Source organism: Furipterus horrens, unplaced genomic scaffold, assembly GCF_987537825.1.
Source record: "Furipterus horrens unplaced genomic scaffold, mFurHor1.1.pri manual_scaffold_3, whole genome shotgun sequence".
NCBI classification, from domain to species: Eukaryota; Metazoa; Chordata; class Mammalia; order Chiroptera; family Furipteridae; genus Furipterus; species Furipterus horrens.
The window spans coordinates 16,783,864-16,800,221 of record NW_028327173.1 but is presented as its reverse complement, the minus strand read 5'-3'; the positions used below and the strand labels follow the sequence as shown (position 1 = coordinate 16,800,221).

General features: G+C 37.5%; 1 long non-coding RNA gene across 1 annotated transcript in view; it reads right to left on the bottom strand.

Moving 5' to 3' along the window:
* The window catches only part of LOC150014413 (uncharacterized), a 48,194-nt gene extending 36,945 nt beyond the window's left edge, over positions 1-11,249 (bottom strand). Inside the window, exons 1-2 of the long non-coding RNA XR_016509929.1 lie at positions 11,165-11,249; positions 9,200-9,271 (exon numbers count right to left, since the gene is read on the bottom strand). This is a non-coding gene — a long non-coding RNA (uncharacterized LOC150014413). The remainder of the gene's footprint in view (positions 1-9,199; positions 9,272-11,164) is intronic.
* Between the last annotated feature and the right edge of the window lie 5,109 nt (positions 11,250-16,358).

Here is a 16,358-nt window from a genome sequence, read left to right as displayed (position 1 = left end):
AGAAGTGTTTCCCCTTAGCAATGAAATGCAATAGAACTGCGCAAAATGTAGAGAAAAGAAGATTTAAAAAGAAAAAGAAAGAATAACAGCAAAATACTGTTAAGAACCTTACAGATCACCCAACCTTTCAACAAATATTTGAGAGCCGACTATGAGCCAGGCACTGTGTCAGGCATTTCATATACACTTTGGTGGTCCCTGCCTTCATGAAACTTACAGTCCAGTGGAGGAGACAGACAATAAATGCGTAAACAGAATTATAAATTGTGATAGATTTTTCTGAATGAAAAGAACAAACCCTGAAAGAGAAAGAATAATGGTGGGAAACAATTTCAAAACATATGGTCAGGAAAGGCTACTCTGAGAAAATAAAGTTTCTTGCAGTATGAGAAGGTACCAGCCACTGGTATCCAAATTCAACGGACACATTAAGTGTCTCTGTACCAAGTACTCTTCTAAGCATTTTCACGTCCCATTTAATTCTGACCATAGACCTGTGAGAGTGGTATTAATTAATATCCTCATTATCACTTTCTTACTGATGAAGAAACTAATGCTCAGAGAGCTTCAGTGACTTGCCCAAGATTACACAACCCTGAAGCTATGCATTTGAGATATAGTTTGACCTCTGATTCGGGGCCTCTGTTCATTTCACTACATTATCTAATAGATGCCCAGATCCAAACGTCCACAATATCCTTGACTCCTCTCTATTTCTCATTTACCCTCCTCCATGCCCAGCAGCAAGTTCTGGGACCTTTACCTTCAGGATTTAACCACTGTCACCACCTCTACGGCTGCCACCCCGACCTAAGCTACCATTGTTTCTTCATAAATTCCTGCAATTGCCCCCTAACTAGTCTCCCTGCTTTTGTCCTTGTACTTCTATCTTCTGTTTTCCACACATCAGCCAGAATAAACCTTTTAAAACATAAATCATAACATAAAACACGTCATTCCTCCAGTGGCTTCCCATCTCACTCAGAATCAAAGCTTACAATGCCTTACAAGGCTGTATAAAGCCTGCCCCCTGCACTCGCACTTCCCTGACCTATCTCTTACATCTCTCTTTCTCGGCTCACTCTATTCAACTACACTGGTCTTCTTCAACAAGTAAACTTCTGTCTCAGGGCTTTTGCATTTGCTATATCCTGTATCTGGAATGTTCCTCTCCATCATATTTGTATGGCTTGCTCCCTAGCTTCTTTGATCTCAGCTCGGGGAGTCCTTTGACCACCTTTCACAAACTGAAAAACTCTGTTCCAACCATAATTCCTATCTCCCTTAACGATGCTCTCTGATTCTCCATAACCCTTACTACCATTTGGTATTCCATATGCTTACTTATATGTTTATTTTTGCTCCCCCCATCCTTTAAAAATGTAAATTCCAAGAGGACAGGAACTTTATTTTATTTTCTGTTCTTAGGATACAGTTTTCAGCTCCTAGAACACTGACTGGCACATAGTAACTATTCAATGAATAGAGGCAGGTGACTAAAGAACAGACCCTATTTTTTCAATGACTGAATGAACAGAAAGACAAAGTCATTCTGAGGATGGGAAAGTACTGAATAAAATAGGAAGTGGTATAGATGTTTACTTCTTCCAGTTGGTTCTTTGGTTTCTAAGCCTGAGAACCAGTTAGGCCACTAACTACATAACTGGAAACTCAATCTTGCTCTCCTTGTCTTCTCCAGTTTACTGACAAAGCCAATAAGGACCCCTTCTCTTTTCTAAGGCACCCTTGCATGCATTTGGCTTTTTAGAGTTTTTATTCTGGGCAGTGGGAGAGATGGTTGGTACCCTATCTGTGGTTGGGATTCTATACAGTGCAAGTCATTCATTCAATTAAATCAAGCAGTATTGAATTCTTAATTGACACAAATGAGACAGACAGACAGCTGGAGGAGTGGGGGAGGAACAGGGAGCAGGTGCTCTGCATAATGGAGAAAAAAGGGGGCAGAATATAAATTCAAAGTGATGTTGTAGAAGCTCACTGGTGAGTCCAGATCTTGTGCCACATAAAAGGTAAATTTTGCCACAACTTACTTTACATACAGCAGAAAGGACGCAGTGGTGTCTTTGCCAACTGTAAGGCAACAGGTTCCAAATATTTGTGCCATTTTTTTCTGGCCTGATGGCCAAGACTGCTTCTTTTCAGGTACTGTCATTACTGAAAATCACTCTTAGTAAAGCCAGGTTTTTGTTGTTGTTTTTAAGATAACCTTATGAGATAATGTTGGAATAAAAAAACTACTTTTTAAATTCCTTTTCTAAAAAAAGGGGGGGGGGGAATGTTCCTCAACACATGAGTAGGAAAGGAAAGGAATGAAACGGAAAGGAAAAGAAAGAAAAGGAAAGGATGTTTCCGTATCTTCAAATGTCAGTTATAAGGGTATTCCTGCAGAAAAGGCAGGTCCCTTGACAACTCTGGAATTGCCTCTGAGAATGTTGGGGGGCATTTTTCTTCTCAGTCCCTTCTTGGTCAGAGCTTTGACTTCCCAGCCCAGACAATTCTTCTCTGTCTTGGGAATTGGTCCCATAATTAGCAGTGTCTCCTGCCTGGAACACAGACAAGTAAATGTTCAAACCTGGCAGCTGATCCTGGGAAGGAGAGCTGATTAAATCTTTCCTGTTGAGAGGCACCTCTTTGATTTGAATATGACACCTACATCCTCTGCCTCAGGTTTGTCTGAGAGAAGCAGTTCCACCCATACCTTCATAAACGGAGATCCTAATATTTAAAGACTCATTTAATCTTAAAAGGAGCCCACTGGTTTCCTAAGTGACGTGACTTAGGAAAGAGCATAGGCTTTCCCTTCCTCCCTCCTGGAATCCTCTCCACTAAACACCATCCTGTATTTGGTATGATGATGGCTCCTGCTACACAGGTATCATCAAATGTCAGGGGCCCTGAGGAATAAAAGGAATTCAGAACACCACTAAATACACACAGTATTAACTACAAATGAAAGAGTGAAAGAGTGGGCAAACTATTTAGAAGTTTTAAAAAGACAACCTAGAATCATCAAACTCCAAAGTGAATACTCTTGGTGATATTACAATCTAGGAAAGCTTTAATGTGTTCAGGAGAGACAATATCCATTTTCTTCTGACATCAAGGCAAGCCTTTTAAGTTTATACAGATTTATTTTGGTCAGTGCAATAAAAAAGCCAGGTTGTAGGATTATGTCTAACAAAATAAAGCCACTGAAAGCTTAAAGTTGTCCCTCTGAAAGCCTTCTTTTAAAGCAGTTTGCTGCTCCACAGCTCCAGTCACCCCGCAACACTTGCATTTAGGCAGGTTGGCTATGAACAAAGCAAATTTGCTTCACACACAACAGCCCTAAACCTACACTGTCAGGACAAAAGTTTTTCTTAGCAATGTTTTCTACATGGGTCTGGTTAAGGGCCATTCATTTATCTCCAACCTCTTTCTCCTGGGAGACAAAGGCACCTTTGGGCTGCAGTGACACGGGAGAGTTAGAATCAGATTTGTTATCGACATTGCAGCCTTCAATTTCAGTAAGAGGCTAAATCTGTCTATTCCAGCTACAGGAAGGTAGTCTTTATAACCCCTGGAGCACTCGGCCAATTATGCACCTGCAAATATACCATACAGGACATTTCAGGTTCCTAAGCACTTTGAAAACTGATACTTAAACAGTCTCAAGGGATCCTATCACCCACCTCGAATAATAGCTGCTTTGGAATCTGTTGTTGGCACCAGGAAAAGAAAGAATCCTCTGAAGTCATTCTAAAGCCATTTTTATTGTGCATTTTCAAACAAAGGACCTCACCAAAAGAACTTCTGTTTCAAAATCAGGGTAGAAAGTCAAACTCATCTCATCTAAGAGTCAATTACCCTGGCAATTTTGTGAAGGGATGGGAAATGAGTGCTAGGGGAGAGGGTTGTGGGGAGGGGGTGGGATTGGCTTTTAAAATCCCCTGGGTGAGAAGGGTGTTCCCACTGACTCTAAACTCTAACAATTAAAACAGAAGGGCCTCTGTGACTTTCTGGCTATAAACTTTTTATGATTATTAACTGGGGAAATCTAGAATATGTGGAATTTTAACAATCAGCTTTCAACCTCCATTTGCTTCTTTCTGAGAAAATTGTTTTGCACAGACGTAATAACTAAAGCTCAGAATCTATGTTGGCTACCGTCGTATTCCTTGCTGAAAATCTACTGCCTTACATATTTTACTTTCAATGAAGAGGTGGATACCCTGCATACTGTTTATCTCAAGAAAGAAATACATGTGGGAAAAGAAGCAATTTCATTTCATTGCAATTAAATTATGTCATGACCACGTGTTGTGAGATTATCCTGCCATCTGCTGTTCAAAAGAGAAACAACAGCAGAACAGCAGAGAAATGGGATGACTGAGGTAAGAGTTTTGGTACAGTTAAAATCTTCCTTCTTTTAAGGGTACCACTCTCTATTTTTAGTATTGTGAGGGAGAAAGAATGTGATTAACAGAAAGAGTTGGTGATGGCCCTGACCAGTGTGTCTCGGTTGGGTGTTGTCCTGCAAAGCCAAAGGTTGTGTTGGTTTGATTCCCGGTTAGGGCACATGCCTGGGTTGTGGGTTCAGTCCCTGGTTGGGGTGTTTAGAAGAGGCAACTGATCGATGTTTCTCTCTCAGATCTACGATTCTCTCTCTGTCTTTCTTCCTCCATTCTCCTCTCTCTAAAAACAAATAAAGTCTTAAAAAAAGAGGTTCTGAAAAAATGTGGGTATAATCCTTTTTGAAAACACTTGACAATATTGTGTCAAGAGTGGTAGAATGTTCTTTGCTTTGGCCTAGTCACTCTATTTAACCATTTAACAAATGGTTAAAACTTGGTGAAATATTCTGAAGCTATTTAAAAATATTAAAAATGTGAGATTACATTATGGAGTATGTATTTTATAATGCAACATAAAAATAAAACAGATTAAAAGAGCAGACTAAAACCTAAGCATAGAAAATAAATATTTTTTAGGAAAAAAGAAACACATACCAAAATACTTTTTCCTAATTTTTTAGTGTTTTCCAAATTGTCTTTAATGACACATTAATTTATGCAATAGAGGAAAACTCATTTCCCCTAAAAGATACCTGGGTTCTAATTTCATATTTTATTAAACTACATCAAAGAAACAAATCCCACGTGACTATGGGCAACAAACTTTGCCTCTCTGTGACTCAAGCCTTTCATCTGTCAGTTGCTTCCCTCTCTCCCAGGGTTGTTCTAGGATCAACCCAATAAGGGCTATGAAAGTACTGTACCTCGAAGAGTGTTATATTCAATATGATTCATTATTAATAATTAATTTTGTCTACAGTTTCTCTTATATCCCTGGTTTCCTTCCTGAGATCAATTCCTCACCCTTAGCAAAATAATAATGTCTTATCTTGGTTAAAAAGCACCACTCTCCATGCAGGAATCTAAATTGTGTGGGTGCCTTCCTTGAACTCTTGATTTGGCCACTTTAATTGTCTCCCCTCTGATCTCCCTGTCTGGTTTCTCTTCCTCCACTGCGTTGCCTGCCTAGTGATCATTCTAAAATGTGAAGTTGGTCAAGCCATTCCCCAGCTCAGAATCCTTCAATGGCTGCCACTGCCTTCTGGGATTAAGCTCAAACTCCTGGGCCTGGTATTCAAGGCCTCTGTGTTGAACTTCTAAGTCTCTTGATATATCAGGCTGTTTCATACCTCTTTGATTTTGTTTGTGCTAGTCCCTCTGCCAGGAATGCCCTTTTTGGCTGTCTGCCTGACAAACCCTTCCCCATCTTTTAGGCATCAGCTCCACCTAAAACCTTTCCTGACACCCTGCCCTGTACCACTGGCTCCCTTTCCCCACCGTATTTTAATAACATCACTTATACAGAGTCGGGTAATTTTCTATTTCCTTATGACTCCCCTACTAGATTGAAAGCTTCTTAATAATGTACAAATCCTGTATTAAGGCATATATATATATATAATCTTCCAGCAATTAGTACTGTGTCTGGTTTATAGTAGAAGTTCAGTAGATGCTTGTTGAATTAAAAAAAAAAAAAAAAAGAATTCACCTAATATTTTAAGTTCCGGAAGGCTTTCATTATATTGTTTCACTTGATCCTAGTAACTAGCAAAGCAAGGATTTGAGCCCTGTTTTTCTAAAAGAAGGAAAAAACCCAAATCCTGTAGCAGATACTATTCTTGCTCAATCCATATCCTCTCAGATCTCTTACTAGTTTCTCCCACCCTTCCCTTGGCTGCTGCTCACGTTGGCTTCCAATAACCACTGTCTGAGGCTGCTCTGAGAAGGATGTTCCTCAGGCTACTAGAATGACTTTGATCCTTTCTTCCCTCTTCCCTCATTTCCAGCAAATGACTATTTGGATGTGGGAGTTAGAAAGTCCAGTTTACTTGTCTCCAATGGAATTTATACTCCTCAGTTCCCTGAGGAATTAAGCTACCCTCACTGGGACTGCCTGAAGTCTCATTTTGCTTGACTTCTTCCCCTGAGCTGCTTCCCCTATGCCCTTACTGACTTCTTAGAGCACTTCCTTAATCTCTTACCCAGGAATCTTTGTTTTGGAGTCTTCTTCTGAGGTTTCCTAGGCACCCACTAAGCATGTCCTTAATTCCTACTATATGTTAGAACCCATTAGGGAAACAAACGTACACACACACACACACACACACACACACACACACACATAAGAACCTGTTAGGTGCTTTTACTAAAGCTAGTTTATTTACCTCTCACAGATGCTCTATAAGTAAAGTATATATATTCAAATTCTACTACACCTGAATAAACAGGCTCAGAGAGTCTGGGTAATTTATCCAAGGCCACACAGCAGTTGGAAGAATCAACAATTTGAATCTAGTCATTTTTCTCCAAGGTATATCCTTCCCACTATGTCTTGATGACTCTTCTAACTCTAAATTCAGTGTTTTTCTCTTTGTGAAGACTGTATGAGAGGCTGGTCAAGGTAAAAATCATTTGGTAGGAACTCTTATTTTTGATGTTTATCTTCATATCTGGTTAACTCATTTGCCAGTTTGTAAACTTTTAGTAATGTCAGATTGAATGGCATAAGCAGGTAAGGGACAAAAAGACCTTTATCACAATAGGCTCTTTTTTATTTTTCTCTTCTACTACAGGATTTCCCTAGTTTAGCCATAAATCACTCTAATGACATGAACTTTGGCAAGTTTCCTAGCCTCTCTGTGCCTCAATTTTCTTATCTTTTAAAAAACATTTATTTGTTTGCTTATTTATTTATTTATTTATTTTTAGAGAGAGGGGAAAGGAGAAAGAGAGGGAAAGAAACATCACTGTGTGGTTGTCTCTCACTTGCACCCCCAACTGGGGACCTGACGTGCAACCTAGTTATGTGCCCTGACTGGGAATCGAACCAGCAACACTTGGCTCGCAGGCCGACACTCAATCCACTGAGCCACACCAGCCAGGGTTAATTTTCTTATCTTTAAAGTGGAAAAATAAGATAATAAGAACACCTACCTTGTAAGATAGGTTAATAAAAAACACTTAGAATAGTGTGCACTAAATAAATGTTGGCTATTATTATTATTTTTGCTACTTATTAAACATGTTATTCTCCAAAAGGCTGTTTGTTAGTCCTTTTGTTCATATGTGCACTATAGTGCTCAATCACAGAGACTCAGGATGAACAAAACACTTAACACTGAGCTACTCACATAAGCCCTGGATGTAACATACTAAGAAAGAGCTGGTTGCTCAGATATTACTATTGTTATTTTCAAGAAGATAGATAAAAAAAAAACACTACTGAATTGCTTTCACAGTCCACAAGAGCACATTCCTATTCCCTTTTGTGGTAACTCCTAAAATTACTATTACCACTTAAATAAATCACAGCTCTTATAAGACTGAGTTTGGAAGAGTTCTTAGAGATTGCTGAAAGGCCACATTTAGTTCAAAGGTTACTAAGCTGAAGCCCCAAAACCTCTACATGTCCGAGAAGGTGTTAAGGAATATTTCAAAATTTGAAGAATTCTAGCTAAGAATTGTTCAATTACCTGTGACAGAGAAAAAAATGTTTTCAAGCATATTAACCCTTTTAATCCTCATAACAATCCTTTGAGGTAGGTACCACCACATCATCATTTCCATTACAGATGGAGAAGTTGATTCACAGAGATGCTGAAGAATTTGCCTAAGGAAGCAAATAGCAGATAGGGGTTTGAACCCAGGCAGTTGGCTCCAGGGCCTGTATACTCAATTGCCCTGCTGTACACTTGCAGTAATACTAGCTCTATTTCCTCAGCACCTTCTAAGTGCCAGACCCCAAGCTCAGTTCACACCACACATCCTTACAACTGAGCTGCATTTTGCAGATGAAAAAGCTCAGACTCAAGGGGGCACAAGAAGTTTTTGTGGGTGAAGGATATATTTATTATCTATTTGTGAAGATAGCTTCACTGGTGTACACAAATGTCAAAACTCATCAAATTGTAGCCTGTGCATTTTAGTGAATATCAGTCTTATTTCAATCAAGCTCTTTTATTTATTTTTTATAGTTTATTTTTATTGTACTTTTTTTCTGTTACCATTCATCCCCCTTATACCCCTTTCCACCTCCACCCTGCTCCCTGCCTTGCAATCACCACACTGTTGTCCATGTCCACGTGATCTCAATAACACTCCTTTTAACAACAGCATGGAGCCCTGGCTGCTGTGGCTCAGTGGATTGAGTGCTAGTCTGCGACCCCCAAAGGCTGCCAGTTCGGTTCTCAGTCAGGGCACATGCCTGGGTTGCGGGCTGGGTCTCCGGTTAGGGGCATGCGAGAGGCAGCCACAGGTTGATGTTTCTCTCTCTCTCTTTCTCCCTCCCTTCCCTTCTCTCTAAAAATAAATAAATAAAATATTTAAAAACAGCATGGAGATGTCAGATTATAACATTAGACTGGCAAAAAATTAGCAAGCTGGGTGATGTTATATGTTAGCCAAAATGAGGGAATATTGGGACTCAAGGGCAGCTTTTCTGGAGAGCAATTTGCCAGTATATAATGAAATTAATTTTGGCTATGTCCTGTGTTCCTGTAATTCTGCTCCTAGGTCACTATTTAAAAAAGAAGAATCCCATCATAGTCAAACTACACAAAATCAAGGAAGAGAAAATACAAAAATATATGATAGGAAGACTTAAACTTTTTGACATCAAGACTTACTATAATGCCATGGCTGGGTAGCTCAGTTGGTTAGAGAGCATCATCTGGATACACCAAGGTTGCAGGTTCGATCTCCATTTGGGGCACAGGCAGGAATCAGCCGATGAACCAATACATAAATAAGTGGAACAACAAAAATCTATGTTTCTATCTCTCTCTCTGAGATCAATACATAAAAAAAATTTGTTAAGACACTATAAATACTATTAAGCTATATAGTCAAAACAGTATGGTATTATAAAGGCATACAATCAATAGAATAGAGCATCCAGAAACAGAGCCACACAACTGATTTTCAACAAAACTGATAAGAAAAAAGGATAGTCTTTTTTCTTAAAAATGGTGCAGAAACAACTGGATATTCATAAGGATAAAACAAATATCGATCCTTGTCTCATACCACGCAAAAAAAATTACTTTGAAATGGATCAAAGACCTAATCATAAAACTTTCACAAGAAAACAGGAAAATATCTTTGAGACTTTAGGATATAAAAAGCGCTTTTTAGAACAAAAAAAGAAAATTAACGGTAAAAACTTGATAAATTGGACTTCATCGGTATTACAATCTTCTGCCCTTCTAAGATAACATTAAAAAATGAAAAGGCAAGCCCTAATTGATGTGTCCTGCAGACCCAGGGGTTGCCGGTTTGATTCCTGGTCAGGGCACAGGCCTGGGTTTCAGGCCAGGTCCCTGGTTGGGGGCGTGTGAAAGGCAATCAACTGATGTTTCTCTCATATATCTATGTTTCTCTCCTTCTCTTACTCCCTTCCTTCCCCTCTCTCTGAAAGTAAATAAATGAAATCTAAAAAAAGAATTCATCAACTTAAGTGAAAGAAAACCCAATGAGAAACAGGCAAAAGATTTGTACAGACTTTTCCAAAGAAGACGTATGACCAACTAATAAGCTCATGAAGAGATGCTAAACATCATTGGCCATCAGGGAAATGCAAATTACACGACAATGAGATATCTGTACACATCCACCTGAATAGCTATAATTTAAACAGACTGATAATAGCAAGTGTTGGTGAGGATGCTGAGCAACTAAAATCCTCGTATGCCACTTGTGGGACTGTAAAATGGTATGTACAATAATTTTGGTAGTTTGGTAGTTTCTTATAAAATTAAACATATACTTAACTTATGATCCACTGATCGAACATTTGCTTTGTGTCAAACATGGTGCTGAATAATTTACTTAATTATCTCAATCATCCGAAACACTTCTGTAAAGTAGGTACATCACACAGAAGATGATAGAGGAAAAAACTGAGGTTCAGAAAGGTTGGATAATTTGTCCAAAGCCATATAGCTAGTAGGTGGTGGAGCTAAGGTTTCAAACCTGAATTGGTCTGATTCTAGAGTCCAATCTAGCTGTGAGAATTCCTATGTATCTGGGGGTTCTTATTTCTTTGTACCTGATCTCCTTTCTATAAGTCACTACAGAGCAACAAATTATTCGTTTATGTATCTTCCCAGTGACTCCTAGTATATGCTATGCACATAATTGTTGTTCAATAATGGTTTTTGATTGAATAGTACTATATGTGCAAAGTGCTTTAAAAGTATACAATATTTATTTAAAAACTTAAAGTTAAACAAACAAAAGTAAAGCTCAGAGTTGTTCAGTGGCTTGCCCAAAATTACACTGTAAAAACAAAATTTCATCACAGGCCCTCTACAGCCAAGTTCAGTGCTAGTACTTTACCATTTTCTGACAAGATGGCCTCGGGTAGGTAATTTAACCTCAAACTCATAAGTAAAATGAATATAATCAAAGCTTCACTCCATGGGTAAGTAAGTAAAGGCAATAATACTTACAAAGCACTTGGTACAGTGGTTGGTAACAGATAAGCACTCAAAAAACATGAGCTATTGCCCTGACTAGTACGGCTCAGTTGGTTGGGGTTTTGTTCCACAAAGCAAAACGTTGTCACTTTAATTCCTGATGAGGTCACATACCTGGATTGTGGGTTTGGTCCCAGGTAGGGGCGCATATGAAAGGCAATTGATTGCTGTTTCTCACATCAATGTTTTTCTCCCTCTCTTCCCCTTCCTCTAAAAATAAATAAAATCTTTTTTAAAAAACGTGAACTATTGATTAAGGAATTTAAGTTCTTTAATATTCTATATAAGTTTTCTGAGGTTCAATTTTTTTCATGTGTAAATGGAAATAATATCTCCTTTGCTGGAGATTTTGATAATTAAATAAGCTGAAGCAGTTAAAGCCCCTAATAAAGTGCTGAGTGTGTAGTAAATGGGAGGAAGGAACAGAGATTGTCTTTTAATAAATATCAAACCAAAGTCATACTTTTTTCCTCCAAAAAATTAGGTGCTCGGTTGGTGCCCAGAAAATATTTATTGATTGACAAATGAGCAGATGCCAACATCACTGCAATGTATAGTGTAATAAATAAATTTCAACTTTCTAAAACATGTTTTTTAGACAATCAAAATACTCACCTATTCCTATGCAGGCTTTCTAGCTTCTTGGGTTGGAGATCAGTAAATCATTTTCTTTTTGCCATAGTGTCCCTACAAAGCATCTGGAGATTAATTAAGGTTTTCCTTCGAGATCCTAAAGGCAGGAAGGTGGCTCTGTGGTCAAGGGTATAGCCAGCTATTTCTGAATCTCCCAACCTCTTCAATTCTTAGGACAAATGCTTGGGGCAGGACTGGCCTGTGGAAACATGTGTACACACATTTTAAAAAACAAAAATATGCATTTGTGGCTTTATTTTTCTGAATTCTTACCTTCATTTTAGAAAGTTAGTCATGTATTGAAAAAACACAAAGAAAAGAATCATTGTGAATATTTTGTTTCTGTCATTTTGTTTTTTTTTTCTATACATATAGCATTTAAAAAATAAAATGATCTTGCCCTGACTGGTGTGTCTCAGTTGGTTGGGCATCATCCCGCAAAGCAAAAGGTTGCTGGTTCAATTACCGTCAGAGCACATGCCTGGGTTGAGGGTTTGGTCCCAGGTCAGGGTGTGTAGGAGAGGCAGCCGATTGATATTTCTCTCTCACATCAATGTTTCTGTCCCTCCCCTTCCCTCTTCCTAAAAATAAGTAAAATCTTTAAATGTTAATCTCATCAAAAAGCGCAAACACACACACATATAATACAAAATAAATTGATCTTATATTGTACTTAAACACTTGCTTTTAAAAAGATATTATATCGGCCCTGGCCAGGTAGCTCAGTTGGTTAGAGCATCATCCCAATATACCAAAGTTGTGGGTTTATTCCCCAGTCAGGGAACACACGAGAATCAACCAATGAATGCAAGGTAGGTGGAACAACAAGTCAATGTTTCTCTCTGTCTGTCTCCCTTCCTCTCTCTCTCTAAATCAATACATAAAAAAATTAAAATCATTATATCAAGAATACTTCTCCATGTTCTTAATAATTTTCTCATAGTTACATATTATAGTATAATATATAATATATTACTATACCATATTATACCATCATATATTGTACTCTATGCATTTGTGACTTCATTGGTATAATTTAAGTTTGACCAATTTCCCACAAATAAAAGTACTGTGGGAAAAACTTAGCTAAAGAACATACATGCACAGCCCATGGACACAGACAATAGTGTGGTGAAGGCCAGAAAAGGGGAGGCAATGCTTGGGAAATGGAGGACATTTGTAAGAGTGTCAACAGTAAAAAATTTAAAAAACCCACAAAGCACTGTGGAGTATACTTGTATATAATTTTTATATACATTTCTAATTCTCTCTTTAACATAAATCCAGTGGTATGCTGAAGTCTGTTTGTATTGGCTCATGAGAGCCAATTGTGAGCATCCATTCCCAATTAAACATTCTTGTTAGTAGCTTGAAATTGGCCATTGTGGAAAAAATTACATCACAAAATCAGTAAAGACCACAAATCAGGGGCCCCTCTCCCTGCCCCTGTCAGTTGTTAAACATTTTCTAGCATACCACTGTATAAGTTCCTCAAAGTAGTATTTCAGAAGTATAGAGTATGTGTATTTCACGCACATTTTAAATATTTTGTTATTACCACATTGCTCTCCAGGCAATTCTACTAGCAATTTATGAGAATGAGGCCTGGCAAAGTTGTTATTTTTGCCAGCTTCCCATGCAGGAGCCAGGATAATCCTTGCAGATTTTAAGAGTACAAATCAGTGAAATAGATAACAGAAAAAAAATACAAAAAATTAATTAAGACAAAAGCTATTCTCTGATAATATCAATAGAACTGATAAATGTCTAGGCAGACTGATCAGAAAAAAAGAAAAAGACACAAATTACTATCTGGAGGGAGGGAGGGGATGTTACTAAAAATACCAAACATTAAAATAATAATTAGAAGCTACTATGTGAACTTTATGCCAATAAATTAGATGCCCACAACTTAGATGAAATTTCTTGAAAAATACAAATGACCAAAGTTAATTCAGGAATAAATAGATAACCCGAACAGCTGTATAGCTCTGGAACACAATGTTGGTTGAACATCTGAAATCAATCTTTGTAATCTACCACATTAACAGATGAAAACAACAAAATCATATGATCGCTTCAAGAGGTACAGAAAAAGCATCTGACAAAATCTAACATCCATTCATGATAAAAGCTCTCAGCAACCTAGGAAGAGAAGGGAACTTCTTCAGCCTGAAAGGACATCTAGGAAAACCCAACAGATAACATCAAATGTAATGGTAAAGACTGAATGCTTCCCCTCAAAGACTGAGAAAAAGGCAAGGGTGTTTCAAATTTTAATATTGTACCAGAAATTCTAGCCAACGCAATAAGCAAGAAAAAGAAATAAAAGTCATACAAATCAGAAAGGAATAGGTAAGACTACCTCTGTTTGCAGAGGATAAGATTATCTATGTAGAAAATTCTAAAAAATTTACAAAAATAGGTGTTAGAACCAATAAGGTAAGCAAAATAGCGGAGTACACAATGTACAAAAATCAATTATATCCCTAGCAACACACAATTGAAATTGAAATTTAAGAAACAATGCCATTGACAATACTTAAAAAAATCAAATTCATAAGGATAAAGTCGATAAAAGATATGTAAGATCTGAACCCTAAAGTCTACAAAATGTTGCAAAGAGAAATTTAAAGAAAGCCTAAAGATGTACTGTGTCCATAAACTGGAAGACTCAATCTTGTTAAAATGTCAATTCTTCAAATTAAGCTATAGATCTAATGCAATTCCAATAAAACTTCCCAGATATTCAAAATTCCCAGAGTAACCATCACTGGGGCTTAAAATTATGGAGGGAGTAAAGCAGTAAAGGTGGAGCAGGGAGTTCCAGGTTACATAGACAGACGTGAATTTAATCCCAAATTCTGTCCCTTACTAGCTGTGTGCCCTTAGGCTATTTAACTTTTCACTGTTTAAGGTTTCTTATCTTTCAAGTGGAGATAATAATTTACCCCATGGTGGGGCTTGGTCCCAAGGACTCAGTTGTTAGTAGTATAATTTTCATTAAAATTATGGATTTCCCTTGAATGAAAATCTTGTGATCATTAGATAGGTTAAAAAAAAATAATAACTTTTTGGATAAGAAAAAATAAAAACAAAATTAAAATTTGAGAAATAATTTGTATTTTAGAAAGAATTAAAACTGCTCTTCAAATAAAATGATGAGTCACAGATTGGAAGAAAATATTCACAATACATATATCTAACAAAGATCTTGTATCCAGAATTTACAAAGAATTCTTTACAATCTATAACATGAATAACCCAGTTTTTAAGTGGGGCTAAAGGTTTGAACATACAAAAGAATATATGGGAATAGTCAATAAGTATATGAAATGATATTCAGCATCATTAGTCATTAAAGAAATGTAAATTAAAACCACAAAGGGAAACCACTTCACACTCACTGGAATGACTAGAAAGACTAATACCAAAGATTGGCAAGAGTAGGAAGCAACTGGACCTCTCCTGTATTTCAAGTCTGAGTGTAAAATGTACTTTGGAAAACAGTTTAGTAATTTAAAATTTTTTATTGATTTTTTTTAATTTTTAAAGATTTTATTTATTTTTAGAGAGAGGGGAAGGGAGGAGGAAAGAGAGGGAGACAAAAACATCAATGTGAGAGAGAAACATCCATAGGCTGGTTGCCTCTGGTAGGCCCCCTGACTGAGACCCAACCCACAACCCAGCCATATGCCCTGACCAGGAACTGAACCAGCTTTGTAGAACGATGCCCAACCAACTGAGCCACATGGCCTAAATTAATTGATCTTTGAGAGAGAGAGAGAGAGAGAGAGAGAGAGAGAGAGAGAGAGAGAGAGAGAAATTTTTGTTGTTCCGCTTATTTATGCATTCATTGGTTGACTCTTGTATGTGCCCTGACCGGGGATTGAACCTGAAATCTTGGTGTATTGGGATGACGCTCTAACCAACTGCACTACCAGGCCAGAACTATTTAGTAATTTTTTATATAGTTAAACATACACCTATCCTGTGATGTGGCTATGCCACTTCTATGTATTTACTCAAGAAAATAAAAACATATGTCCACACAAATATCCCACATGAATATTCGTATTAGCCAAAAACAAGAAAAAAATGCCCATTAACAGAAATATAGATTAAAGAAATTGTGGCATATTCATCCAATAAATACTACTCAATAACAAAATGGGATGAATATGCAACAGCATGGATTAAGCATCACAGACATTACGTTGAACAAAAGTCAGAGAATAGAGCACACTGTATGATTGCATTTATACAATAGTTCTAAAACAGGCAACACTAATTTATAGTGATAAAAATCGGAATAGTGAATAGTGGCTTCCTCTGACATCGGGGGAGATTGAGAAAGGGACATGAGGGAATTCTGAGTAATGAAAATGTTCTATATCTTGAGAGTAGTATGGGTTTCACAGGTGTATGTGTTTGTCAAAACTCATTTAATCATACTTAAAAACCTATGCTTTTTATTGTATGTAAATTAAACCTCAATATAGTTGATATAAATATACATGTGGAATTCCCTCATGGTCTGTGGCTTGTGTTAGAGTTTAGGAAGGGGAAACCCCTCCCTAAGTCAGCTCAGAATAGGACTAGTCACAGAAAACGACCTGCCACCTGCAGGCAATTCATCAGCATACCCAGGTGTTGTGCTGACAGCTTGAATCTG